Genomic DNA, 27,671 nt, shown 5'->3' with positions numbered 1-27,671 from the left:
GGGTGTGGGGTGATTATCCTGGATTATGAAGGAGGCCTGCTGCAATCACAAGGGTCCTGCTAAGAGGAGTTGGGGGCAGATAAGACAGAAATGGGGCAGAAGCAGAGGTCAGAGAGAACAGAAGAGGCTGCGGCCTGGAAGAGGGAGGAGGGCCTTGGGCTGGGAGGGGAAACCGTGGCTGCCCAGGGTCTCCAGAAGGAGGGAGCATGCCGCCCCTGATCTCAGAGCATCGGACCCCAGAACTGCAGAACAGCGCTGTGCCCACGTGGCTGTCGAGGTGGGTACAACAGCCCCGGGCTGACGAAGCTGCCTGGTGCATCTGGGGAGGGAAGGGAAGCAGGACTCCCTCCCCTGCTCACACACTTGCTTCGGGGCTCCTCCTCCAAGCAGGGAAGCCTGGGCTGTCCCACCTGGAGCCACACACCCCGCCAGGTGCTCCCGGGGCGCCTAGCAAGGGCTCCTGCTGGGGAGGGGCCGGCTTAGACCACTCACCCTCCTAAATCCCTGGGGCCACGTCACCCTGAGCAGCGCCCCCCAACCTCTCTGCCTCTAGGCCACCAAATCATCTCATCAGTGCCTGGCTTCCTGCTAAGATCCCTGAGGGGGCGCTGGGTCCCCCAGCTCCAGGGAGGAGGGAGGAGGGAGGGGCAGCCAGGGGAGGGAGGGAGAACGGGCCTAGCGGAGGAGCAGGCTCTGACCCCTGCCAAGGGCGCCGGGAGTCAGAGACCTCTGCCACCCACAGCGGAGCCCCTAGGCGCGGCCCTCGGTGAAGCCCTGGGAGGACGGGACCTGGCCCTGGAAACCCGGGAGCCCTGCGCAGCTCCGCAGGGATGCACCGCGGGCCAGGGCCTCGGTTCAACTTCCCTTGGGGAGGGGCGGGGCCTCGGGCCACCAGGAACCGCGGGAGCCGCCCAGCCCTACAGGGCGCAGCAGCGGTGGGAGGTGGCCTTCGTCTCCTTCTGGCCCCGTGATCTCATCTCCCTGAGGACAGGGCTAAAAGACACCTGGGGGGTTAGCGACAGATTTAGAACGAGTGGCAAAGTGCTGAGTCACGCTTTGCCTGTTTGGAAAACAGAGAGCTAATTAAGTTACTGCGGGGAGGCCGCGCCGCGGAGCGGCAGTGGAAAAACCCTCCGCGAGTGAGCGCCTCCGGGGCCAGCGCGCGCCGCCACCGCCTCGAGGGCGACCCCGCCTGCGCCCGGCCTCTCCAGCCTCCTGCACCGCAGGGCGGCTGGATGGTGGCCTGGCAGGGCTGCCCTCAGGTCACCGTGACGGCGGCGGGCCACCCGAAGGAAGGGGAAGAGGCCCCCTGCCCTGCCCTCCCCGGGGCTCCCTGCGCATCCCTTGCCTCCACCTGCAGCACAGAGCACAGGCAGGCTTGGCCACAGAGTTCATGGCCCAGCCCTGAAGGCACCAGAGCTGCACGGATTCCAGGATGCGGCAGGCAGGGTGGTCACAGCCCGACCTGAGCAGCAGGGACCAGCCTTTGACCTTGAGCAAATTGCTTAACTTACATTTGGGGGGGGGGATCCCCAGAAGCCCAAGTCCAGGGTACAGGAGTGGTGTTCAGGGAGGGAGGGTTTTCAGACCTGGAGATGCCTCTGGTGAGCAGGCAGTGAGGGCCCAAGCTGGCCCTGGGAGCCCCTCTGAGCTGGCGGAGGCCCCCTCCGCAGCCACCTTGCTGAAGGCAGGTGGTGGAGTCTGATTTTCTCCCTGGGGCATCTCCACACCACCATGCGGGGTTAGGGCCTGGCTGACTTCATGTGAGTCCTTGAGGGGCCCAGTTGGACCTGGAGCCCAGAACCCCAGGTCCTGGCCAGGTGTGGGGTTCAAGCAGGAGGACAGTCCTCCTTAGTCCGCCCCTTGGCCAGTCTCCTAAGAGACAGAACTATCAGATCTGGGGTGAGGGCCGCTCCGGGACAGACATTGGTGTCACAGGCAGGTGCAGAGGCCCAGTGTGGGACTGAGGATGGATGCTCAAGGAGGAGCCCAGGGTGTCCCAAGGACATGGAGGGACAGGTCTCATTCCCCACCCTCCTGGGCTCCAGGCCTGCTCTGAGTGCTGCCTTCTCAGACCAGTCCTGTCACTGGGCATACTTCCTCCACTGCCCAGGTCCTGTCCTAGGTCTCCTCAGGGAGGCTCCACCAGGTGTGGGCAGCCCAGGCAAGATAGGCAGCCGCTATCAGGACCCAGAGCTCCAGCTTCTGCTCCGCTATCTCTTGGAATAAGCCACCATAAGCTTATTCCAAGCAGCAGGGCAGAGGCCGGGGCACGGGGTCCACACCAACTGCCTTTTAGGCATGGACCCTGAGCACTGCCACGTGACTGCTGTCCTGATGGCCGACTCCCACTTGTGACTGCAAGGGAAGCTGGGAACCGTCCCCTTTATGCTGGTGGCTGTGAGCCCTGCCAGAACCCAGGGATGCAGTGCTGGGGAGAAGAGCTGTCCCTCCCTGTCCCTCCCAGGCCCCATCACTCCCGGTCATGGCACTTGTCACACAGGTGACTGAGCGTGGTGGTCTTTCTTCTTTACCTGTCCATCTGCACAGGGTCTAGCTGTGGGATGTGCTTGGGAAAGGGCTGGGCCACACCCTACTGCTGATGGCCAGGCCTGAGTGACCAGTGCTCCTTTCTGGGCTAGTCTCCCAGGAGTCCAGGAGGTGCTGTCTCTGTCCTCCCTCTAGTCCTCCAGCTCCCCTGGCCTTCCCTCTGAGCAGGAGACTCCTTATGCCCTCCATCTCCTCCCCTGAAGATCCCCAGTCAACTGGACTTGGGGGAGTGAGTGGGGCTTGTCACTGGCCTGGCCTGCTGCAGCCTGTCACTAGCTAGACACAATGTGGAACTGGAAAGTGGAGGACAGGAGGAAGAGACGCCGTGTGCACCCCTGAGCGCGTGTGTCTGTGCATGTGCTTGTGTGTGAGCACGTGGGCTGGGTGTATCTGGAGCCTGAAGATCTCCTGGGCTTGGCTCTCCCGGACTGCGACACAGTCGGAGCCAAGCACACCTGCAGGAGGCAGGGCTGGACGTCCTGGGCCCAGAACCGCAGGCGGAAGGCCCTCGCAGGTGGCCTGGCCTGGGCCGCTGCAGTTCCCTGTCTGAGGGAGGAGGGTGACCGAGGCCTGTCTCTTGCCTTCTGCCTGCATGGGACAACTGTGTCCAGTCCCCAGCCTCTGAGAGCAGAGTAGGTGACACCCAGGAAGGTGGCCAGTAGCCCTCTTCCTGGGCCTCCCTTCCTGTCACCTGCTGGCACATTTCCAAACCACGGCTGTTCCATGGAGTCCTCACGCAGGGACAGTCCTGTTCACATAAGCTGAGCCTTCCTTATGCCACCTCCAGTCCTCCTGCCCCCTGCCCACTGGAGGCCTACCTGGGCTGGAGCCTTCTGGGTTCTGACCCCTTTATACCCCAAGGGTAGAGACCACATCCACCTCAGCCCTTCCTCCTCACACCTCAGCTGCCCACTGGTGGTCTGCAGGTGGACATCTTATAGAAATGTCCCCTTGGCTTGCCTGGATGGGACCCCAAGGCCTCACAGTGACAGCGTCTTGCTCACTGCATGCCCCCATGTCCAGCTACTCAGACAGAACCTGGAAGCTCTGCGGACTCCCTCTGCCCTCCCTCAGTGATCCCAGCACTGAGCAGCGAGAACTCCTCTCCCACCTTCCCCAAACTGCAGGTCCCTGTCCCCTCCTACTCCTCCCTGTCCCCCCCTACTGCTCCCTGTCCCCTCCTTCTGCCCCCTGCTCATTTCTGCAACACTGCGTGCTGCCCTTCTGCTCCCCCTGGACGCCCCTGAAGCCCTATGACCCACACCTGGCTCCTCCACAGGCTTGCTGACCATCAGAGCTCTTTCCTGCTCGCGGTTTAGAGCTGCAGGCTCTGCGCCTGCCCAGGTCTCAGGCTAAACGTGGCTCCTGGTGGAGAGCTCTGCAGACCCCTCTCCATGGCCTCTTCCACAGCCTCCTGCTGTCTACCTACCCGACCCCATTGCATGGTGAGCATCGGGTGGGGATTCTGCCAGGTGGTCTTGCTTGAGGCTGATGCAAGACAGTGCTGTCACTAGTGTCACCCAAGATGGTGCAGCCCGGGAATGGCAGGGCTGTGGGCCCCAGACCCTGCCGCCCTCCAGAGTCCCTTTCCTCTGCTTCCTAGGGCTCTTCCTGAGAGCAGGAGATGCTGGGGGTGCACCGAAATAAGAGCTCCTAGGTGCACCCCAGGCCCTCCCGGGCTCCAGGCAGCCCCTGCCACCAGTGACCTTGGAGCTCAGGCTGGGCACTAGACACTTGTGACTGGGCGTGGTGTGTGTTGATTTCCTGTCTGCCATGGCCAGTGGCCACAGACCTGGGGGCTAAACAACAGGGGTCCTTCTCCCAGTCCTGGAGGCCAGGAGGCCAGAATCTGGGTATTGGGGGCCAAGCCCCCTTGAGGCCCCGGGGCAGGGTCCTGCCTGCCTCTTCCAGCTCCTCTGTGGCCCCAGCACGGTCTCTGTCCCTCCTCCCCTTCTCCTCAGGGCACCTGTCAGTGATAGCAGCGGATGATCCCTTCTCTAGCTCCTTAACTTAATGACATCTGCAAAGACGATTTCCAAGTAAGATGGTGGCCAGGGTCTGCTGGGCCGCCATTCAGTCCCCCACAGTGTCCTTCTGTTCTTCCCACTGTCCAGCCTCTCCCAAGCACCCCGCAGTCACCCCGCCTGCCTCTTTTACAGAGGCAGCACCACAGACCTGCTCCTCTCAGTGTCACCTGTGCCAGGGGCAGGTAGACACCTAATGAAAAGACTGCAGCTCCGGGCCATGCTAGGCAGGTGTGGGTGGAGAGGAGTCCACACTGGGCCCCCAGCCCCAGACAGAAAGGGGATGTTTATGGACCAGAGGGAGCCTCATTGTGGTGGGGTCCAGAGATGTCACTCACCTGTGTCACAGCATGCCCCCCCCCCCAGACAACAAAGGGAGGCAAAGGGTCAGACTTCAGGGAGGACTTTCCATGCCGTGCAGATGCCTAGCTCTCACGGAGGAAGCTGCTAACTGGCCCTGGAACACAGAAGTAATTGACACCCAGAGGTGACAAGCCGTCTCTTCCTCTAGTGGCTCGTTACAGCAATGGGCTGCTCAGAAAGTGGCCAAGGGGGAGAGCGCACAGCGGCGGGCCAGGCCGCACTTGGATCTGATTCATCATTATTTCACAGAAGTTCAAAAATGAGGAGGAGGCGAGTGCGTGACCCACTTCTGCAGGCTGATGGGCACCGTGCTGGCAGGATGCCATGGCAACCAGACGCATGGCTTAATTACACCAGCCCCGGTGCTCCCCACAACGATGAGTGGGACCGGCACTCACCTCCCAGCAGGGAGGGCTGAGAGCTCAGCCGAGAGCCGAGAGCCGAGAGCCGTCCACACAGCCCCCCAGGTGCCCACCTACCAGGAGGCTGGACCACACCGGCTGGGCCTGAGTTCCCCTGGACTTGTCCTCTGGACAAGTGGCTGTGGCCTGTGTAGCCAGGCGGGAAGAAGCACAGAGCCCAGCAGGGCTGCCCACGGACCAGAGGGGCTGTCCCAGCCCCCACTTGCACGGCCCCAGCTGCTCAGACAGGGGAGCCCAGGAGGGAGGAGGCCACTGTCGGCCACTGCCACCCACCCTGAGTGAGTCGCTCTCGGTGACTGAGATGTTGCAGAGACAGAGGTCGGGACCCCAGCTCATTCTCAGGAGCACGGCTGCCAGTTCTTCCAGGGAGGTCAGCAGGGGCCGCTCACCGTGGTGGCCGGTGCTCCCGAGGCTGGGCTCACGGCTTTGTGTGGGAGTGCTGGGACCAGGAGGAACCGTGCAGGACCCCAGGTCAGAGGCGCTGCCCTGGGAAGGAGAGGGGTCGGCCAGACGCAGAGAGGACAGGGCCACCTCCACCGCAGGACCCTGGGGGGCAGCAGTGAAGCCTGGCCTGGGGCGGGCGGGTCCAGTGGACACCAAAGGAAGAACGTTCCCAGCAGAGGAAAGAGCCAGAGGCCGGGGTGGGCGCCGAGGGGCAGGAGAGGAGAGCAGCAGTCAGGGGCAGGCTGGAGATGAGCCCACCTCGAGGCAGGCAGCTGTGGCCCGACCTGAGGCTTCTGGGTCACTCCTGGGGCCGTCCGGCCTGTGGTGAGGTGGCTGTAGGAGTGGCGTGGCTCAGAGAGTCTCCGTGGCTGAGTCCTTGGTGGCCCTGCTGGCCTGGGGAGGCTGTGAGAGGGGACGGAGTGTGGCTCGGGCCCTGTGCCCTTGTGGTGGGTCCCCACCCGCTGGTTTTCGACAGCAGGTTGCCACTGGGGAGCGGGGAGGACCGTGGGAGGTGCAGCTGGGGGCTGAGGTGTCTGCGAGAGGCACGCCCACCCGTCCCACCCCAAAGAGCGGTACAGCGAAAGCCCGGCTTTACGGACAGTGTCCCGAGATGGGTGTCTGGGGGCAGGCGTAACCAGAGAGGTGGCACCCAGAGAGGGCGCACCCAGAGAGGTGGCACTCAGAGAGGGTGCACCCAGAGATGTCCCATCCAGAGAGGGCACACCCAGAGAGGTCACACCCAGAGACATGGCACCCAGAGAGGTGGCACCCACATTCCGCTCCTAGAGCGCAAGGCCCCCTGGCCCCTTGTCGGCTGAGCCCTGCTCACTGCCTCCTACAGGGTGTCCCCCACCCCGTTCTCTGCGGCAGGAGCCTCCTGGGATGAAGGCCGAGGGCACACACGCAGGGTGACTCCTAAGGAGCAGAGAGATCCCCATCTGGGGGGCTCAGTCCACCCCTCCCCGTCGTCCGTATCCAGGGCTCTTGGGTGTGTGGACTCGGATCTGCCCCAGGCACCGGCGTGGGCCCTGCTGGCAACCTGCTGTGACTGCCCACTCTGCCCTGTCTCCCCCAGTGGCCTCTCTTACATCCCAATGGCACATTTAAGGCGGAACACTGTGTCCTGAAAATGGGCCTCGGGACCTTGTCCCTCCCAGACACAGGTGGCGGCTCTGAGCCTGAGTCCAGCAGCCTCTGATAGGGTGGGGGAAGTCCATTCAGGGCGGGTGAGGCCCAGGCCCGCTCACCCGCCCCAGGGCACCTCCCTCCGCTCCCTCCCCTCCACTGCCGCTGCTCAGGACCTGCTCCCACAGCCCCTGGCTGACCTCCCTCTGCAAGGCCAGCTGAGGAGCCGCCCTAGCTCTGGCCGCAGCCCAGACTCCCGGTGCTCCTATGACCCAGCAAGCGCACAGGCTCCAGGGCCAGGACACGCGCACCTCTGGGGCCATATTCCACTGGCCACAGGGGTGATCTGCTCATGAGAAGCAGCTGAGCCCCAGCTGGACCTTCAGACGCAGGGGGAGACGCCGCCGCCCGCTCCTGCGCCAGGAGTGAAGTGCCCAGTGAACACCTGCAGGGCCAGGCACCAAAGGGAGGCGGTGGGGACATGGGGGCATCTCCCAGAAGGGAGCAGGCTGGCCGTGGCTCCAGGGGTGGACGTGGCAAGGGTGGTCCTTCACGCCAAGCACTCTCCGACGCGGGAAGATGGAGGAGGAGGGAGGGAAGACGTAGAGGAGGGAGGAGGCTCGAGTCACCCAATGCCAGTCAGTGCCCACGTGCATCAATGGCCTTGGCGGCTTCGCGGGGACGAGAGGACAGGCAGCTGCTGCCTGGGGAGCTTAGACCGGCGCTCTGTCGTGTGGATGTCAGGGAGGACATGGCCAGGGCCTGGGCTGCTCCGAGGGGAGGCGGCTGCCCAAAGTGTGCTCCACGAGTGAGGCTGCTCAGGCGGAGAGGGCCAGCCTCCCTGGGAGCCTGCTGGGGACATTCGAAACGGCCACCGTGGGAAGGTGGCACCCACTTTGGTGCTTGGGAGTCGAGTGCAGGGCCTTGTGCGTGTCCGTGCTCCACCGCTGAGCTGCGTCCCAGCCTAGGGCCCTCCTTTGAAGTCCCTGTCCCTCCGAGCGCTGCTGTCTCCGGCCCTGCCCGCAGCCCTCCCCTCCACTCCGCCTGTCCCCTGGAGCTGCCTGTTTTCCTGGCTGCTGTGGCCATCTCTGGGACCTCTCCCCAGAGTCCTGGAGGGCGCTGGGCCAGCAGCAGCACTCAGGCCCCGCCCACCTGCCCCAGCCTCAGCCCCTCCCGCCCCAGAGCTTCCTCCGCGTCCTGGGAAGGGCCCCGGGCACAGGCGCCTCGCCTCGGGGCTGCGCTCAGGAGCACTCCTCGCTCTCACCTGTGGCCAGTCCTGCTGCACTGGTGGCCAGTCGGCTCCTCCCATCCATCCTCCAGGGTGACCTCACCTCAGGTCGGCCTCCGGCAGCCCTGGCCTGATGCACCCTGGGCCCACTGAGGTCCTGGCGGCCACATGTCCCCTGCTCCTCCTTTTCGGGATTCTTGTTCCCTGTGGCGGGCAGCGGCCCTGCGGCGAGCCGGGGCTGGCTCCCCCTGGGTCCTGGCACCTGCCACGTGGATAGCACGTGCTGGGCCTGTGCCCACACAGCCTTGTCCCCTCTCCCAGGGTGACCTGAAGGGTGCCCGGCGGAGACTGGCCAGGCCGAGGGCAGGGCGCACCCAGGCCGGTCACGGGTGTGCGGTGTCTGAACAGCGAGTCTGCATGGGGAACGGGTGCCGTGGGCTCCAGGGACACAGTGGCCTGGGTGTCGGGTGTCACTGAGTGGGGGTTCAGCACTCCACCCTGGACAGAGCCGGCCCTCGCCCCGCTCCTGGGGCACAGGGTTCTGTCCTTCCTTGGGTGGTCTGAGGGTCAGGTGTGCCCAGCACATTCATCAGCAGGACTCAGGTGGCCTCCCTCCTGCACCCAGGCCACAGGGCACCTGCCTGTCACAGCCGCTGGCCCCCAGACCCCCTTCCCTTCACCCTCCACACCTGCCCCAGGTGATCTAACCTCCAGCTCTTCCAAGCTCCTCACCACTGCTCCCATTGGCTGGGGAAGCTGGCTGAGGCCGAGGGAGACATGGCAGCCACCTTGTCACCTCTGTGTCACCGTCAGTGCTGTGATCACAGTTCCAGGAGACACTCTGCAGCAGAAGCTGCCGGGCCTCTCTCCCCACCCCGGCCCACCCGTGCCCGTGTGTCCCCCGCAGGGACAGCCGGCCTCCCTGGTGGGGAGGGCTCTGCCCGCACTGGCTTTGAAACTGCAGAGGGCGGCTCCTGCCTCCCCGCCCACTGGCGGAGCAGCCCCGGCCATCCCTGTCCAGGCAGCACGGGGACTCTTCGTGAACTGTGGGCTCCGACGCTGCCTGCCTTTTCTGCCATCCAGAGCGCAGCCAGGACAGAAGTGACCCCGTGCCTGCAGGGAGGAGCAGCTGGGCTTAACTCTCACTGCCGGAGGCTCCTCCGTGCAGAGCTGGGAACACCCCCACCTCGCCCCCACACAGCTTCCTGGTGCAGTGGGGATCAGGCAGTCCTGGCTGTGTGTGCTCAGGTCGGACTGTGGTGACTCATCCAGGTTCAGATTGATTGATTTTTTTCCCCTCAAGATGGTAAGCACAGCAGTGTGCAGTCAGCCTCTGTGGAAGCCCCATACTAACAACAGGGACCCAGGTTCCTTCCTGTTTCCACTGTCGGCCTCATGGCCACAAAACGGCTGCAGCACCCCCAGGCGTCATTCACGTTTTAGGCTGGAGGAAGGAAGAAGGGTGGAGATTGAAACAGGAGAGCAGCTGAATCCTGTTCCTTTGATGGGAGAGACAGAAGCTTCCAGGAGTCCCACCCAGTAGACGGCTTTCGTCTCTCTGGCCACACCTGAGTGCCATCACTGCTTCAGTGTGCTCCTATGCCAAGCAAACTGTCCCTAGGAGGGAGGAGGAGATGGATGCTGGGGACACCCACCGTGCCCGCCTTGGGGTCCCATGTTCCCATGCAGATGCAACTCAGGGCGCGAGGGCATGTGCTTGGCGGGAAGGGCTTGGCTCTTCTGGATGACCTCATCCCAAGCGCGTGCTGCTGAGGAGGCTGGGCTAAGCTCCCCTTCTCACAGCCAGAGCAGCGGGGGCCAGAGCAGTGACAGAGCCAGCGCTAAGGACGGGAGCCAGCCCTACGGCGGCCCTGATCTGCCCATCGGGCTGCTGCTGCCCCTACTGGGTAGACCACCCCCTGCAGAGGCTCAGGGTCAGCCAGCCCCTCCTCCAGAGTGACCAAGGGAGGGACGGGTCTCCCTCCTCCCTCCTTCCCATCCCCCGTCTCTGCCCATCCTCTGTCTTTCTATGGAGCTGCTTCATGGTGACTGCCGGGTGGCCGCTGCTCGTGGGCAGGGGTCGGGCTAGCCCTCTGTGCAATCCACATGCAGCCCGGAGGCCATGGACACCCCCTCCCCAGATGGAGGCTGCCGTGCTGGCGGCAGAGCAGGATGGGAGCCTGCGGTGCTGGGGGAGCGGTCCGAGCCCCGCCCTCGCGCTGCAATATCCCATTAGCAATTCTATTTTTTAGTTCCAAGGTGGTAATTGGAAAATGCAAACATGAAAAAAAACAGAAGGAGAAAAAATCACCCAGGGTCTCTCTCAGAAAAGAAAACTTAATTAGAATTGTGATTCGCGGGAGTTTCCGGCAGGTCGGGAACACAGCTGGGGGCCAGGCTGGGGAGAGGCAGAGGGGACACGGCCAGGACCTGGCTGCTGGCTGCAGGGCTTTCTCCTGGCCCTGGGACTGGCCTGGGCCGGCTTCAGAGGACACACTGCCCCTGTTCTGAGTGACAGGGGAGCCTGGGCGGGGGGGTGAGAGGCAGCGTCCTCGGCTGTCCCCGCCGCAGGCTGCAGGTGCCAGGGCAGTGGTGGGCGGAGGTTTCCGTGAAGGGGACCTTCTGGGGCTCTGCTCATGCACCAGGGGATTCGGAGCCAGGGAGAAAGGGCTCCGACCCCAGGGCCGGCCTCTCCTGCCCAGGACCGTGCCCCAGACACGGACCCTCCCAGAGCAGGGGTCTTGGGTCTTCTGTGGAGGCCTAGAGGGGCACCCTGCAGCCGCTGGCTCCTGGGGCGGAACTGGGCTGGGCTCAGTGGGCTCTGAACGTCTCGGACCCCAGGCTTCTGGGGGCTTGTTCCAACCCCAGCTGAGCTCCCGACTCTCCCATCAGAGGAGCCGCCTTCGGCCAGGGGACGGCCCTGCCACAGCCAAGCACCAAGCCCAGGACCATGAGAGGCAGGGTGACTGGGCAGCAGCCTGGCCACCCCAGGAGGGTGTGGGCAGCATCTGTGCCACTCACCCTCCCTGGCAGAGACCCCCCTGGCCACCCTCTGGCGCTCGGCCTGTGAGGAAGGCTGCAGGGTCAGTGCGGGCGTCAGAGCTGCAGGAATGTTCTGGAGGGCGGGGCGGAGTGGGCAGGGGTGAGGTGGGGCCGGGGAGCCTTGGCCCAGGCGCCCGCACTTGCCAAGCTGCTGGGAGTTAGAGTAGATGAGACCTGGAGCGTCTGCTGCCTGCCCGCGCCCGTCCCCTTCCTGGGTCTCGCTGCAGGGAACCGAGTCACGAAGGCAGTGACTACATCTACAGAGCACGTGCGCGTGCCAAGCCACATGCCTGCTGACCCTCTGCACCTCCACCTGTGGAGGAGGACGTGGGTAGAACAGCACAGGACTCACATGCCAGCAACGGCTCCCGGGGCTGACCACTGGAGTGCCGGACCAGCAGGGCCACTGGTACACAAAGGGGAGGCTGTGGCGCCAGCCTAAGCGTGGCCCTGGCCTGAGTGTGGCCCCCGGCGTCCTGTGGCGGAGACTTGATCTGCAGGGCAGCAGCGGGTTGTTGGGAGGGTCTAGGTCACCAGGGCCCCACACTCATGAAGGACTGAAGCCCTTACATGAGGGTACCCTCCCCTCTGCCCTCTGCCCTCTGCCCTCTGCCACGGGAGGACAAAGAGGGCGCATGACCTTCCCTACAGAGGAGCGGTGCTCACTGCCCGGAACCTGCTGGTCCTCGACCTTGGACGTCTCGGCCTCCAGAACCGGGAGAAGAAATCTTCTGTACTGTGTAAACTGCGGGGCACAGGGATCCCCAAGCAGGAGCACAGACGGTCCAGCCAGGGCTGAGTCAGACCCCGAGGCGAGACAAGTTCACCCCAAAGGCCAGCCTCCTTGCTGGGCAGGCCAGGCAGCGGATCCAGGCCCCAGTCCACTGCAAAGCCCTGGTCTGCCCTTGGGAGCCTCCCCCTCCTTTCCGGGCTTGCTTCCCAATCTGTGTCACCAGGGGGTTGAGGACAGGGTCTTTGACCTCCGTGACTGGGGAGGCTCACCGTGACGTTGTAAGCTGTGTCCACGTCTAACCAAGGGCCTGGTACACAGTAGGTGCCTATCAGATGCTTTGGAGAGTGGAAGAGTGAGTGGAAAACACGGCAGTCAACCCTGAGAGCTGATACCGAGGCGCTTGCCTGGAGCTGTGTCCTTGGGCAGGTCCTAGGATGACCATTGTGCCTGGAAGGGCCTCAGCGGTCACCCACTGTGGCCGCTCCCTGTGTCTCGGGATCCCCCAAGCCGTCCGCCTCGCCCGGAGCAGTGCTGTCCTCTGCCTTGGACCAGGACGTAGGAAAAGAGCTCTCTGCTTCTGACAGTGTGAGGGCAACTGACGCGGCTGGTCCAAACCCCTCTGTTTTAAGACAGGGAAATGGAGACGCAGAAAGGGTACCGTCCAAGGACACAGGAGAAGGACACGACAAGTCCCCAAGGACTTGCGGGGCTTGAACTCACAACTCAGTTGCCCCGTCCAGCAAGTCTCTGGGTGGCCAGTTATCACCATCTACTGGGGTCCACTAGGACCGGGAGCCCTGTGTACCTGTGGGCAAGGCTGGGGAGCAAAGGCGAGGGTCCCGGTGCAGTGGGGATCGGGCAGTCCCAGCTGTGTGTCACTCAGGTCGGACCGTGGTGACTCATCCAGATTCAGAGTGATGATCGGAGCCCATCTGTGACGCGCTCCACCCAGGAGCGGGCAGGGCAGCACGCGCTGGCTCTCCACAGCAGACAGTCTAGTGAGAAAGGCAAACACCCCCCCACCACCAGGTGTGTCCAGACAGCGGCCGCCCTCCGTCGGGCCTCCCTGTGGCCTGTCCTGGGCTAGGAGCTACCAGGGCATCAGGAAGATGCCATCACCCTTGCCGTTTTGTAGACAAGGAAAACAGGGCTTGGAGATGAAGTAGCCAAACCCCAGCATTAGTAAACAGCAAGGCTGAGCTCCAGGGTGGCAGTCCACGAGTCCTGCGTCTGCCCAGGAGGGCTAAGGGCTGGGACGACCCTCCTGGAATGAACTGAGCAACAGGTAAGAAGCAGCCGTCCCCAGACGGGACCACCTGCAGTGCCGAGCTGCGTGCCCCTCGGAAGGGAAACAGGTGCACCCCGGTGGGTAGCTCTTGGCTTGGGGCAGAGGCCAGCGATGCAGAGGACGAGAAGTTGGGAATCCTGAGTCTGGAGGGCAGACGGCTGGGCACCTGGTACTGGAGATGAGGGAGCTGCCCAGAGGGGCTCAGGGACCTGCAGCAGGGTCCCCGAGTCCTGCTGAAGACGGGTCTGCACCCTTGTGGCATTGAGCTGCACAGGAGACCGGAAGCAGACCGCACCACGCTCAGGGCTCGCCAGGTCTGGCAGGAGGAGGCAGCTGGGGCAGGCGGCATCAGGCCGAGCCAGCAGGGCGATTCTCCAGGGCCAGACTCCACGTCCACCCTGAAGGTGCTTGGAGCAGGGAGGGATGGGCCCCAAGTGACCAAATGAGAATCCCAACAGAGCCCAACACTCCGAGGGGACGAAACGCACCCACGATTGCAGCATCCATCCAAAGATCACCAGGCAACAGAGAGGGAGGAAACGGGGTCCCTGACGGAGAAAGACCAGCCCCCAGGGGCAGACGCAGGACGTCTCGGGGGGCCCCATGGGCAGAAGGCCTCGAAAGCACCTCGTCAAGGGCCCCCCAGGCTCCTGCTCACAACGCTGAGGTCGTGAAACCATGTGGGGACCAGAAATGAAGGACAGGGACACACTGTGGGGTCGCCGCAGGAGGAAGACCAGGGGACCTGGCACCGTGTGAAGAGACCACCCGGAGTGAAGCAGGACAGGAAAAAGACTGGGGGGTCGGGGGTGGAGACGTCTGTGACCCAGAGATGAGATAAGGCCACCGAGCACCGCTGGGGGGGGGCCTCGGGGAGGAGGGAAATATTCAAAGGAATCACGGCTGAAAGTGGACGTCTGACCAGGGCGTGAACCCAAGACCTGAAGCCTCAGCCAGCCTTAACGAGGCTCACAGAGAACCCACCACTCGAGGCCGAACTGCAGAAAGCCCGTGACACAAAGTCACAGCAGCCAGGGATGTTCAGAGGGACAAAGTGAGAGACTCCGAGCCCTCGTCAAAGCTCAGGCCAGCCAGGAGGGCACACAGGGACCGCCGTAAAACACCGAAAGGGACAGCCGACGTCCTGCTGTCCAGAGCAGGCAAAGGAGGTTTCAGGAGAAGGGCACAGAATCAGGAAAACGTGGCCAAGAAGTGGTCCAGAAGACTCCGCGGGCAGAAGGAGGAGGCTGAATGGAGATCAGGGCTACACTGCCCACTGCTGGAGCCAGGAGTTGGACAGCCGGGTCCTCACTGCCTCCTCAATGCAGCCTCTGCCCATAGCTAATGCATCATGGCGCCGAGTGGGGTTTGCATCACACGGAAACGCAGGGAAAGGGGGACGGGGGGACGAAGCCTTACAGGGCTGTGGGGGGCCAGCACTGACCCACCTCAGGAGTTCTGGAGCTGAGGATGGTCTGGAAGCCGCACACCTTCAGCAGAAGCCACACTTCCGATTCTGAGTTTTGACCTTCCCCAGACAGTGCTGTGCCCGCTGACCGTGCTGGACAGCAGTGGTGGCCACAGGTCCCGGGCAGCCCTGTGCAGGGACTCCCCCATGACGGAGGAGGGTGTGTTTTCAACTTAGAGAGCTTCAGTGCAGGGTAGGACACGGACAGCCCTGTCATGGGCCCGGGGACGTCTGTGTGACGTTACTTAGAAGACGGCTGCGTGGGCTGCAATGGAATTGTCCACTAGAAGTTTCAAAAGAGAAGTGGACTGCTCCCACTTCACAGCCCCTGACCTGCCCCGTGGACCTTCTCCCAGGGCACACAGGTCCCATGCCGCAGCTGTGCCAACTCTGACTTCCTCTGGGGTGACAGGGACCCTGGAGTGCCCTGAGGGCCCCCTGCTGCTGAGCAGGTCAGGTGCAGCGCCCCCTGCTGGAGAGCGGGAGGACCTGGGGAGCCTGGGGCCAGGCAGACGATCTGCTTCTCCATGGTGGGTCTGGGAAAGTCCAGGGGTGTCTGCCACGTGGTGGGGTCAGGTCACAGGTTGCCATGGAGGACGCTGGGCCCAGTGCCCAGGGGTGGGGAGCAGGCGAGGGGGCCCAAGGGCCCATCCTGATTGTGCCTCGCGCACACCAGCACCTGCTGAGCTCACCTTGGCCTGGCCTGTGGCACTCAAGGCCGCGAGTCCCGGGTGGATGGACAGAAACACCAGTGTGGTGGCCACTCGTCCCCTCAGGTCCTTCACGGTGTGTGATGGGAGGCCAGTGTTGCCCGGGGGCGCTGCAGATTAGCTCCGGGAAACCAGCCCGTGGGAGCAGGAAGACCCGGGAGCCTGGTGGCCAGGAGCCTGGTGGCCGGGAGCCCGGTGGCCGGGAGCCCGGTGGCCGGGCGGGGGCCTGGCTAGTTTTCAGCTGCCTCTGTCTTTGCCTGCAGGTCTGTGGCTCCTGCTGAAGGTCACCGGCTGGGCGTCCGTCTGCGGGCCAGGCCTGTCTTCATGGCTCCGTGGTTCTTCCTCAGGCAGGGACGTGCCACAGCCTCCAGGAGTCCAGGAGGAGGAGGGGACGGATCGGCACCTGGTGGAGATGGATGGTGCGGAGCCGGGCAGCCTACGCTGCTCAAGGGTGACGCATCAGCCGCTGCCGCTGGGCACCGAGGCAGCTGTGGGCACGGAGCCTTCCTCGCTGGCTGTGTGCAGAGGCTGCCTGGCCACCTGGACCTGGCCCGCGCTCCCCTCCTCCCTGGCTGGGGGTGGCCGGGGCACCTGGCACTGAGGGCAGGGGACCGTGGGAACAGCAGGCCCAGGGGAAGGTGACAGGAGGCCTGTTGAGGACCCAGCTCTGGCTCCAGGTGACCAGCCACTGCTCAGCTGTGTCCTCGACGCCTGGAGGTGGTGGGACCCGCCAACCCTCCCCTTCCACATCCTCCCACCTTGGAGAAGTCACTTCTGCCTGTCCTAGGCGCTAAGCTTGGCCACAGGAACGTGGGAGCCTACCAGTGCCAGGCGCAGCCTCAAGAGGCCCCGTGGACATCGTCCTTGGGGAGTGGCTCCAGGAGCCAGTGCACAGTGGGCCCGGCCGCCCTGGTCACCTGATCGTGGATGAGGTTGTCAGAGGCCTGGCTGGAAGGTAGCCGAGTCAGGAGGAAGGACACCAGCTGGGTGTCCGCCTGCCGGCACAGCCACAGGGACTTCTCCCTTCCAGGGCTAGCCTTGGGCCTCTTCCGCAGGGCCTCTGGGGGCTCAGCCCAGCAGGTCAGTGTAGCCGGTGGAGCCTTGACAGGGTTAAGAGGGTCGCTCATTTCCCATGCCCACCCTAATGGACCCCTGCCAGGAGACAGGAAGGACCTGCTCATTTCTGCAGGATTTATTTGTCCCTGCCCCAAGTCCCAGGGACAAGATAGGCTTTATCCCTGCTCCCGTGGAAGATGGACCAAGCTGCCCCTCCCTGCAGAGAGAAGCCCAGAGCCACCCCTGTGCTCTCGATCCCACCCTGTGGGGCATCGGCCTTTCCCACCCTGTCCAGCTGGCTCTGCCTCAGGGCCTTTGCACACACTGCTTCCTCCGCCTGGGACCCGTTAGCTGGGCTGGGTCTACTCCACAGAGGCCCCTGAGCACCCTGAGTCACGCTGGTCTTTCCTCCGGGGGTGGAATCGCAGCGTGACCATGGTGAATGTGTGGTGGGTGTGTGCTCCTGGACGAGGAGTGTGGGCCGGCTCCATGCAGGGAGGCAGTGGGTCCCCGACTTCATCGCCCCTCGGGAGTGGTGGGGACCCCCCCTGGGATGAGCCCGTCCCCACGGGGCCGCAGAGTGGGCAGGAGCCGGCCTGAGCCTCGCGCTCCGCCTGCTGCGCTGTGGGGGGTGCCGGGGAGAAGCCACAGCCTTGGGGTCCATCTGGGAGAAATCGGGCTCAGGTGCCAGTCTGAGCCGCCTGTCCCTCTGAACCTCTGGCCCAGCCTGGACACCACGAGTGCCATCGGAGCGGGAGCCCGCCTTCCAAGGCCCACCCCATTGTGCTGAGAGGGTCCTGGCCGAGGCGGAAGGGGGCCGCCTGGGCGTCAGTGCCCGGAGCGTGGGAGCCGGAGGCGAGGCCCGCAGGGGTCAGGCAGCGTCTGTGTCTGCGAGGGAGGGGTGAGGGGCCTTCCCCAGGGCAGCGGCAGGGAGACCCTGGCCTATGGTGACCCTTCCGCAGAGGAAGGCCTTCTGTCTACAACAAACACCGGCTCAGCCGCTTCAAAGAACAAGGTCTTGGCTCTCAGTTGGGAAGGTCGCGTCCCCGATCAACTGACCTGTGGCTTGGGGACCTGGGGGGCACGTCTGTGTGGCAGCAGAGCAACCCTGTGGGCACCGTGGCCAGGAAGCAAAAGAGGAAGAAGAGGAGACTGGGGTCCCACAGCCCCCTTTGAGGGCACCCCCAAATCTAAAGACCCCCCAGCAGCCCCAGCCCTTCAGGGTCCACCATCTCCCAGGGCCACCTTGCTGGGGCCACAGCCTCCCGATCACAGCAGTCCCTCCGTCTCTGGTTCGTGGTGTGTGGAGGTGACTTACTGGGTCTCAGAGCGCCCAGGAGGGAGGGTCTGGCCTGGTTTTAAAGATGAACGGGTTAGGAGCCCCTAGGGTCAGTAGGAAAGCCCATGCTCGTGAGGTGGCCAGAACGGGAAGGCCTCCGTGGTGGCAGAAGCCACCTGCAGGGACGCCATCTTGGTGACATGTGTTATGTGTGGAACACACGTTCTGTTCTTAAGTTCAGACTGAGCCCACCACGCAGGTGGCAATGTCCAGGCCACCCTGGAGGCACGGCGGTCTCCCTGGGGACACCAGCAGGCTGCACAGCTTGAAGTGCTCTGGACTGTCCGTCGCGGGGGTGGGGTGGGGAGCTGGTCTGGGGCCTGTGGTGTGGTCCAAATGCCCTTGGGTGAAACGGGCTGCCGAGGGGCTCAGGGGTGGGGCCTGCCTGGTGCACGTGAGGCCCTGGGTTCCGTGCCCAGCACTGCAAAAATGTAAAACAACAACAAAACAAGGAGTCCTGGGTGCCCAAGAGGACGTCGCGGATGTGCTTTGTCTAGCACGGCACATGGCGTCAGTGTGACAGACCCGGAGACTCCGTGGTGGCATAGGAGAGCTGTTGGAGACCACCATGTCCGGCGTACGATGCAGAGAGGCCCGGGACCACGGCTGCCACCGTTGGAAGCTGAGCCTCTGGCCAGGGAAGCCCTGGCTCCATGTGGTCCCAGCCCCGTGGTCCAGCCTGGCCTGGGCTCAGCGCTATGCTCCCATGCTGGATCCTGGGAGAGACTCGGTTATGAGTTCCAGGGGACACTGACTTGGTCCAGAGTGTGTCCCTCCCTGCTTGTAACGTGGGGCAAGTCACAGTCTGCAGAACCAGGGCCACCCCGTCCCTGCCCGGCTCTCTGCTGGGGATATTGGTGGTGCCCAGAGGAGCACCTACACCTGCCCCATGGCGTGGCTGCGAGGAGGGGTGCAGGGCTCCCCTTGCCCACCAGCAGGCAAACCACACAAGCCCTCTGGACTCACCAGGTGGGCAAGGTGGTGCACCAGGCCTGTCCCCTGCGCTGGGCCCCAAGGGCTGTGACAGACAGGCGATTTCATTGTACAGCAAGAGCCCATTTCTGACTCCTTTTCCTGTAAGATTGCCTCTGTGGATGGAATGTCCCCGACCCCTGAAGCCACGGATGACTTTTAATATCACGGAGTCTCTGCTTTCTGCTAATTTAATTTCTGGGCTATTAAAGGCAGCCTGAAGAGCCACCATCTGCCCAGGGACGAGAGACTCGGCGGTGGGGGGGGTCCGAGCAGGGCTGGAACCCACTCTGTCAGGGGTCCTGTCTGGGAGCAGTCGGGGACCCCTCAGGATGCCCGTTAGGAGGACCGCCCCCCGCAGCCCCTCCCTGCCGTCCTTCATTCCAACCCATCAGCTCCTGACAGCTGGTCCAGAGGAGGCCTGGTGCTCCACGGCCCAGCGTGTCCACAGCTGCCCGGAGAGCAGCCATCAGAGATGAGGTGTTTCAGGGGTTTTACTATTTTTATCAAAATTTCAAGAGTCCTAACCCACCTGGTTGGTACCTGGGATGTTCCTGGCGAGGCCCCTCTGCCTGGAGGGGAGGGGATGCGGCCCAGGGGCTGGTCCCACACCTGGACCCTCCCCAGGGCACGGTCCCCTTCCCACCCTGCGGGGCACAGCCTTGGCCCAGGCAGCCCCTGCTCCAGGCACCCTTGGCTTCAGAGTCCCCTGCAGCTCGGCGGTCACTCTTTACAGGGTGCCAAGCCACAGCCTGGCCCTGAGCTAGCCAGACCGAGGCCCTGACCCCGAGGACCTGCCCAGGGGTGAGCAAGCTGGGCTGCAAGAGCCCGAAGCCCCCAGTTCAGTGTGGAGGCCTGATCCCCTATGCAACAGGAGGCCGGGGGGTGGCTGGGCCTGGGGCCAGGCGGTGCCCTGGGGGGACTGGCGCCTTACAGAGGGCCCCAGAGAGCTCCCTTCCCCTCCGCCGTCAGCACCCTCTGTGAGCCACGAAGCCCACACCCGACTCCCACCCCCGTCCTAGACCCCAGCCTCCAGAACCACCAGACGATGTGTGGCGTAGGAGGCGCCCGCCGGGGGGCCAATTCACAGCAGCCAGAGCGCACCCAGACCAGGGAGGGGAGGGCCCCAGACACCCAGGCCTCAGGGCTTGTTCAGGTGCTGATGGACGGTGCTGCTCAGGAGGGTGACAGGCTGTGACCTGCCTGCTCCGCCACGCCCACCTGCCCACAGGTACTACCCGTCCCAGACCTGCGTTCCAGTCGCTGACCATCACACGTACAGCCCACAGCGGGGTGCAGCTCTCATGTTGAGTCTTCTGCCTCTGAGCATTGCTACCCTGGAGGGCCTGTTGGCGACACATGAGCTCTGGGGGACCCTTCATACCTCAACCCTAAGAGGGGCCTCCCCAGGGAGGTCTGCAGAGATGGGGAGACCACTGCAGCCTCTTCCCATGGGGAGTGGAGGTGCTCTGCGTGTGCGCGTGGATGTGTCGTGGCCCTGTGCTGCGTGTCCACTTCACTGTGTGCATGTGCTTGCACATGAGCCTTGGGACAGTATAGGTGCATCCATCCATGTGTGTGAACGCATGTGTGTGTGTGTATTCACGACCGTGCGTGCGTTATGGCCGTGTTACTCCCTGTGACTCGGGAGGTATTACCTAGGGCACTAGGTAGCCACTTTGCCAGAGTGACTTGGAGGTGTGTGTCTGTGACACCAAGAGACGTGCAGCAGGAGGGAGGACCCTGGAGGAGGGGTGGGGGACCAGAAGTGGCCAGAGCTGCCGGGACAAGGCCGTGTGTGGGTCCTGGAGCGAGGGCCACAGGACAGCAGCAGCCTCACCTATCTCGTGCTGTCCTGGTGGCACAGCTTGGGGCTGAGGTGGACACAGGTTCAAATCTCAGCCTAGCCCTTGCAGGGCTGGGCCTTGTGGGCCACCTGTGGGTGAGCGACAGGCCTGCTGCCCGGGACGGAGGGTGGAAGCTGGGGATCAGATCACCCGACAGCAAAGAAGCTCTCCGTGCTCCCCACAGAGCCCGGCCAGGGGGAGCACATCACGGGGACGTGCAGATGGCACCAAGCCCCGCTCAGACTGCTGCCACTAGGCGTGGAGGGGGTTCTGCCCAGGTGGTGGGCCAGGTAGCCTCACGGCTCTCCCAGCCCAGAGCCCTCCTGATCTGGAAGCCCCAGCCCAAGCAGGGTCAGGGGCACTTCTATGTGGTCCTCCTCCACCCGACCAGAGCCACTCCAGACCTGCCCCACTGCAGGTAGGTGACCGTGGAGCTCTGCTCTCCCAGCACCCCTGGTTTCCTACAATTCACCCCCAAAACTTAGGTTAATTACAAGCATCTGTTCCGCTCAGGAACCTGCAGTGTGGGCGGGACCAGCCCAGTGGCCCTAGAAGGTAGGAAGTCCCTGGAACACGAGGCCCTGGGGCCAGCCGCTCTCCTCCTGCGCCTGTCCCTGGAGCGGCTGGCTCCGAGGGTGGGCATGGGGAGGTGGGAGGTCAGTCCTTACTCCCTGGGGCCAACCCCTCCTCGTCTCCTATTGGCTAGTCAAGCCCTTGCCAGGCGCCATCTTGGCTTGTTTACAGACTCTCACAGGGCCCCGATGTGGGGGACCTGGCAGACGCCCCTTGAGGGGAGAAAGCCAAAGAACTTGAGGCCATGCTTCGTGATGGCCAGACAGCCAGTGAGGGCCCCCAGCCACAGGACATGGGCACAGCAGTCTCTGCAACACCACCCGGCTGTGGGACCCTGGCCCTTTGCGGTCCCGAGCCCTCGGTTCCCGGGCCCCTCAGGCAGTGTCCACCCCATGCAGGAGGTTCATTGTCCTGATTTCTTGTTTGTTTTGAAATGCTGTCCACACCCCAACCACGGCCCGTGTCTGTCTCTCAGACAAGTGGGGATGGCCCCTATGCCTCAGAGTCCCCTGGTTATCCAAAGTCACCCACCCCAGGGAGCCCTGACCCCCAGCCAGGGCACCCTGCTTGCCGTCCCACGCTGCCCCTGCAGTTCTCTGTGGGGAGCGGGCACCCCTCCATCTGTGGTCCCACCTCTCAGGGCCACAGGCTGAGCCAGTCTGCAAACAGGACTCTGGGTTTCTGGACCTGCCACCGTGAGGGGGCACAGCCCTCATGGGAGCCGTCTGTGGATAGCAGACAGGTCCCCCCAGGGTCTTCCGGGCTCCTCCCCTGAAGGAGGCCACCCACACCTGTCAGGAGCTGGGTCCAGGCGGGCTGGAGGCAGTGGGCAGCTCTGCTGGGTCTGCACGGAGGCCCCAGGAGTCTCTCCTGCAGCAGGACGAGGTCACCATCACCAGCTCTCTTCAAACAGCTCCTCAGACTGCACCACGGTGTCCCATCCCCACCCTGCCGGGCTCCCGCCATCTGAGGCTCTGCAGTGTCCTCACGGTGCCCGCCTCAGAGGCACCTCGTGAGCCGCTGGGTCCCTGTGCCTGGCCGAGATCCCCTTCCTCTCCCCGCAGGCCCCTCCGCCTCTCCCTCTCCTCTGCTTCCCCAGTCCTGCCCCGTGGCCCCCGCCGCCTCTTCCAGGGAGCCTCCCCCTCCTCCCCAGGTCCTCCAAGGTCTTCGGCTGTGAGCTCCTCTCTCCAGCTGGACACACAGTCGACGCTGGGCTCATCGGGACGACCTGAGGACAGGTGGGTCTTTTGGATGGAAGTAACCTGGGGGAGGGTGTGGCCTGAGCTGAGTCTCGCTGCAGAGGTTGAACCAGGAGGGTGCCCCCAGCCGGCTCCAGGAGCACTCTGGGTGGGGGTGCAGGGTCAGAGGACGCTGCATGCCCTCCGCCACACCCTGGCATGCTCCAGCAGTTTCTCTAGGGCTCCAGGGTCTGTTCTCAATTAAAGGAAGTGGCCAGCAGGAACCTGGGGGCTCTGGTGGCCTCCTTCCTCCCCACTTCTCAAGGTCAAGTGCTCCCGCCTCACCAGCTGCAGGCCACCTGCTCTGAGCAGGCAGCACAGGGGATCTTCTGGACCCCAGTGCTGCTTTCCAAGGTGAGGGCAGTGGCAGCTACACCCTCCAGCCCTGCTGCGCTGCCCGCCTCCCTCCTGGCTCCCTGCCTCTGGCTGGCTTCGGAAGGGTCTTCTGACTTTCCAACCTGTTTGAGAGGTTAACAGCCGGGGACGGCCCATTCCTGAGCTCTCATTAACCGCTCCTCATTATCAGCCAGCACCTTGGTTATCAGACAGTTAGCACCTCTGCCAGGCGGTGGTCAGCCAGCGGGAGCAGAGGAGGTGAGGGCAGCAGGCCACTGTGAGCGGGCGTGAGGGCCACCGACAGGGCGGGCTGCAGGGCTCTGGGCTCTCCGTGTCCTCCGTCCCTGCTGCATCTTCAGCCAGGGAATCCGGGCACAGGGAGGAGTCAGGACAGGACAGTAAGGCCCTGTGCTTCCTGGTGGCCAGGGAGGCGCTCGGCCCCAGCAGGGCAGTGTCCTTCCCACCTCCTTCTCCAGGTCAGGTGGGGGACCCTCCTCTGGTCCCACACATTCAGCCTCTTAGTAGCTCGGAGGGGTCCTCAGCTCCCAAGGGAGCCGGCTGGGTGGACAGCTGGACAGGGAAGCGGCAGGAGCCACGGAGGAGAGCGTACTGGGCATCAAAGTGGAGCGTGTCATGGGCCCCATCCCCAAGTCCTAATGGGCAGCCAGGGGTCAGGAGGGGGTCCTGGGGCCACCATCAGGAGGTACTGTGGCTGAGTGGCGCTAAAATAACCCACGGTCGTTCTCCCAGGGTTCTGGAGGCCAGAGGTCCAAGCTCTGGGCAGGCAGGCGGTTCCCTGACCGTAAGGGCGGTGTGGAGGTGGGGCCTGGCAGGTGGGCGGGTCTGACCCCCGGCCCCTGCAGCCCTGGGTTCCTGGCTGGGACACACCCTCCTGGGTCTGTGTTCTCCCTCGGCGTCTTCTGCCCATCTTCTAGGACAACGTTGGTGTTGGACTAAGGGCCCTTCCTGCAGGGTGGCCTCAGCCCAGCTAATCACCTCTGCAGTTCACAGACCTGATGTTCCGTGGGTCACGTGCCTAGGTACAGAGGTCAAAGGTCAAGTTCGAGACCCAGGTCGTCCTACAACAAAGGGATTTGTGATTCTCTGAGCCCTGGAAGCACCAGCTTCATCTATGGTGGCAGGGTCCCTGCACCAGACCCTGGTGTATGACAGTGACAGTGACCTAGTGACCACAGGCCGTGGGCAGAGTGACCAGATGACCGAGGGCAGTGTAGAGAGTGACCAGGTGACTATGGGTAGTGGGAACACCACTCTAGGCCCCAGGACCCAAAGATCCAGGAGCATGTGAGGTCAGGGCCCAGGAAGCAGCCCACTGTCCCCTGCCACCCCGCCAGGCTGAGAGAAGACACCTGTCAAGACACAAACCTGAGGCCTGTCCCCTCGCTGCTGGACACTTGGAGGGCAGGTGGGGCTGCCAGCAGATGCAAGGTGCGGGCCCTCCAGGTTGGCTTGCCTCTGGAGGCTGATGCCCGCCAGGGCAGGTCCACTTGATCAAGCCACACTCGCGGGGGCCCCCATTCACTGCCTGGTCCTGGATGGCGAAGCTCGTGGGTGGACTTGGGCCATGGACATGCCCTGAGTCCCTGGGGTGGCCGAGCCTAGACTCAGGGCCAGACCCTTCTGAAGGGCTTCTGAGGCCTCCATCCTGTGGGTCAGGAGGCTCTGGCCTCCCACGTGCCTGTCCACACCCAGACCATGGACTCAGGGTTCTGGTTCTAGCTGAGGCCTTGGGACGGGCTGACTGCCGGTCCCTGGCGGATCATGGGTAGCATTTCCCCAGCCCTAGTGTCAGGCGCTCTGACACTACAGCAAAGGTAAAGCCCCTGCCCTGGACTGGTCACTCTGAACTCAGAGACGACCCCTCGGGGCTCAGGGCTTCCTGGCCTGGGCACCTCTGGGGGCCTGACAGGGCCTGGGGTACTCCTGGGGCCTGGTGGCTCCTCCTCATTCTGCAAGCAACCTGTGCTCATGCTCCAGCCTCTGGGAGCTCCTGACCCCAGGCAGACACCCTGGGGACTGAGCTCAGGCCCTGATGTCCTGGCAGTGTCAGCGATGGCCACCTGCAGCCTCGGAGCCCAGTGGCCCAAGGAGGGAAAGGCCTGCTGCCCTGGCTGCTCAGCCTGCAGCCCACGAGGCCTTGGCCAACGGCAGCTCCATTCTGCAGACTTCCTCAACGTGGCCACTTGCATGGCCTCAGGGAGCTGCCCTCTGGCCTGTTTTCAGGCTGTGTCAGAGGAGGAGGCTCTGAAGATGTGGCTGCAGAGCCCCGGGTGCCACGCACACCCTGGAAGCACTGGTGAAGAGCCCGGCTCTCCTACTGGGTGGCTTCCTCCAGCCCTCGTCCCACGTCAAGAACTGGCCAACAGCAGAGGTGGAGCAGAGCCAGGCAGCCGCCAGCACCCAGGGACCCTGGCCTGGACAGGTCTGGGGACTCCTGCAAGGCCATGGTGAGCACTCGGCCAGGCCCTCCTGCCCCTGGCACCAGGCCCTGTGGGCAGCACAGCTCTGGTGCTGGAGCAGCCACCACTCCCGCCAAGCGCAGGGGCCACTCCGCGGGAGGCTGTGTGCGTGGTAGACGTGGGGCTCTTGGTCACAGATGATGCAGTGCCGTGAGGCCTGGGGACAGTGCCCATAAGTCCTTCACATCCCAGGGCCTCGGATCCTTTTGTTCAAAGAACCTCCTAGCCACTGAGCCGTCCACCTGGTCTGTTACGCTTGGGCACACCTGGAGTAGGCCGCCAAGAGCTCCCTGGGGAAGGAGGGAGGGACCTCAGCCTCCTCGTCTAAACAGACGGCGGGGGTCTCTTGTGGGGACGGTGGTTCCCCGTGGCCCACACAGGCCTGGGCTCTGGCTCTGCTCCACGGCTCTCGGGGCCCCTGGTCACCCTTGGGTGCTCCCCGTCTCACCACCGCCCAGGGCCCCACTGCACCCTGGGTCCCTCTCCCCATTTCTCCACCTTTTTCATGTCACACATAGAAAATGACCATAGGTCCATGTCACACTGGCAAACGGACAAGGCTGCGGTGGAGCAGAGGTTGTGGCAGGGGCTCTGCCCCTCCCCGTCCCAGGGGGCAGGCTTTCAGACTCCTGGTTCTCACCAGCCACTGGCACAGGGACGGGCAGGGGCCACGCGCGTGGGCCTTCCTCCTGCCCCAGAGCTCACGCCACCTCCACAGCTGCTGCCCTCTCCTGCTGCGTCGCTGTTCATTGTGTGCACGTGTGTGTGTGTGCGTGTGTGCAGCACACGTGTGTCCCTTCATCCAGAGAGCCCCCACCCTTCAATTCCAGCCCGGGGCCCCCTCTCAGGGAACATCTCCAAGGCTCCAACTCACCTGTGTGCCTTCTTCAAGATCCTTCCTGCCGCCTCCTTCACAGCTCGTCCATGGTGCAAACTAAAACAAAAACAGATTATGGCAGGACTTCCACCTCTGGCTACCACCAGGGAACTGGCGCCACACTGCCCAGCTGCTGTACCCACTGGGACACTGGGGACGATTCGAGGCAGAGGGTTTCACACTGGACAGGTAGCACTGTACCCCCAAGGGAGCAGAAGGACCATGTGAGTCCCAGGGCCACTGGCTTTCGCCTGGGACCCCTCTGGACCACTGGGTCATCTCACCTGCAGGTCTGATCATGGGGTTCTCTCTCCCCAGATGATGTCTAAGCTCAAGCTCAGAAGAGTGGTCTTGCTGACCAGGAGAGGCACGGGGCTGGCGCAGCGCTGGAGTTAGGGCAGAACATGGTGGGTGGGGAGCTGAGCTTCAGAACCGGCACCAGGTCTAGTGGAGCTTTCGGCTGCATATCGATCGGCACATGTGGGGAGCTTCTCCACAGGACCTGCAAGAATGGAGGGAGAGCCCCAAACGTCCCAGGCCGTCCACGGACACCAGAAAGGGCACCTGGAGTGAGTCACTGTAGACCTACCCAACCCACCTTCACAACCCACCCGAGAGAGACGGACAAGAGAGCAAGTGACCGTTTGTCAAAACAAAACTAGGGACAACAGAATCCAAACGGTCAGCCCGACAGCTTCGCCGTGTCCAGCACTCAACGAAAACGACCCCACACCCGAAGGGGTAGGAAAGCACCCTAGGACCAGGAAAGAAAGAAGTCCACAGAAACTGGCCCCCAGGAGACCCAGGTTTGCAGTTAGGGACGGAGACTTTAGAGCTGACAGTATTTGGACACAGCTACTCGCAGTGAACACACGGGAACCTTCATACAGAGTGGAAATACAGACAGACCAACCGGATGTCAGGACAGAGGAACACGACATCAGAAACTGCTCCTGAAGGGGCTCAGGGGCCGCCGACAGGGCAGGAGAAAGGCCGCGATTGGGTGAGGGGGCCGTAAAGAAGAGAGAGAAAGTGCTGGGGCACCACGAGCCTTGTAACCAGAGGAGCTACCAAGAGAGCCGTGGACGCACCAAGTGGGCCAAAAGAGACCTGAGGGACTGACAGTGGGCAGGAGTCTCTCCCGATTCAGGGAAGAACATCAACGCACAGACTCAGGAGTCCCAGGAGCGCCAAGGAGGAACACCAAGAAACCTGCACCAGTCACGGCCAAGCCCGCAAAGCCACCTGTCGCACACAGGGGACACAGGACAGATGGCATCTGGGTTCTCAACTCAACCAATCGGAATGTGGATCAGCGGGCGCTCTCATGGCTGACTCTGATACCCGCCGTGGTCCCGTGAGAGCCTGCCTTGCCTTTAGGAAGCGCTCACCAAGAAAGCGCTGAAGGGCAAAGAGACAGCCGTGACTCCTCCGTGGGCTCCCACGGGTGAGGGAAACGGGAGCCTGGTGTCTGGGGAGAGGAGCCTGTGTGATTCGTGCAGCTTCTCTGTAACTGCAAAATTACAGACTGTCAAAATAAATTCAATAGAAGCTAA

General features: G+C 63.6%; 1 long non-coding RNA gene across 5 annotated transcripts; it reads left to right on the top strand.

Annotated features, from left to right (window-relative positions):
* On the top strand, positions 1-27,671 carry LOC144377413 (uncharacterized). 5 transcript variants are annotated; one of them, XR_013438394.1, is made up of 4 exons: positions 1-277; positions 15,661-19,568; positions 19,996-22,422; positions 25,003-27,671. It is a non-coding gene; the product is annotated as an uncharacterized LOC144377413 (long non-coding RNA). The 5 variants fall into 5 exon arrangements; XR_013438396.1 differs by lacking the exon at positions 1-277 and having other exon boundaries at positions 670-19,568; positions 19,996-21,166; positions 22,338-22,422; XR_013438395.1 differs by lacking the exon at positions 1-277 and having other exon boundaries at positions 670-19,568; positions 25,003-25,226; positions 26,069-27,671.

Source organism: Ictidomys tridecemlineatus, chromosome 4 (genome assembly GCF_052094955.1).
Source record: "Ictidomys tridecemlineatus isolate mIctTri1 chromosome 4, mIctTri1.hap1, whole genome shotgun sequence".
Classification (NCBI taxonomy): Eukaryota; Metazoa; Chordata; class Mammalia; order Rodentia; family Sciuridae; genus Ictidomys; species Ictidomys tridecemlineatus.
Note: the sequence above shows the minus strand (reverse complement) of the source record. Positions and strands in the feature narration are given on the sequence as shown.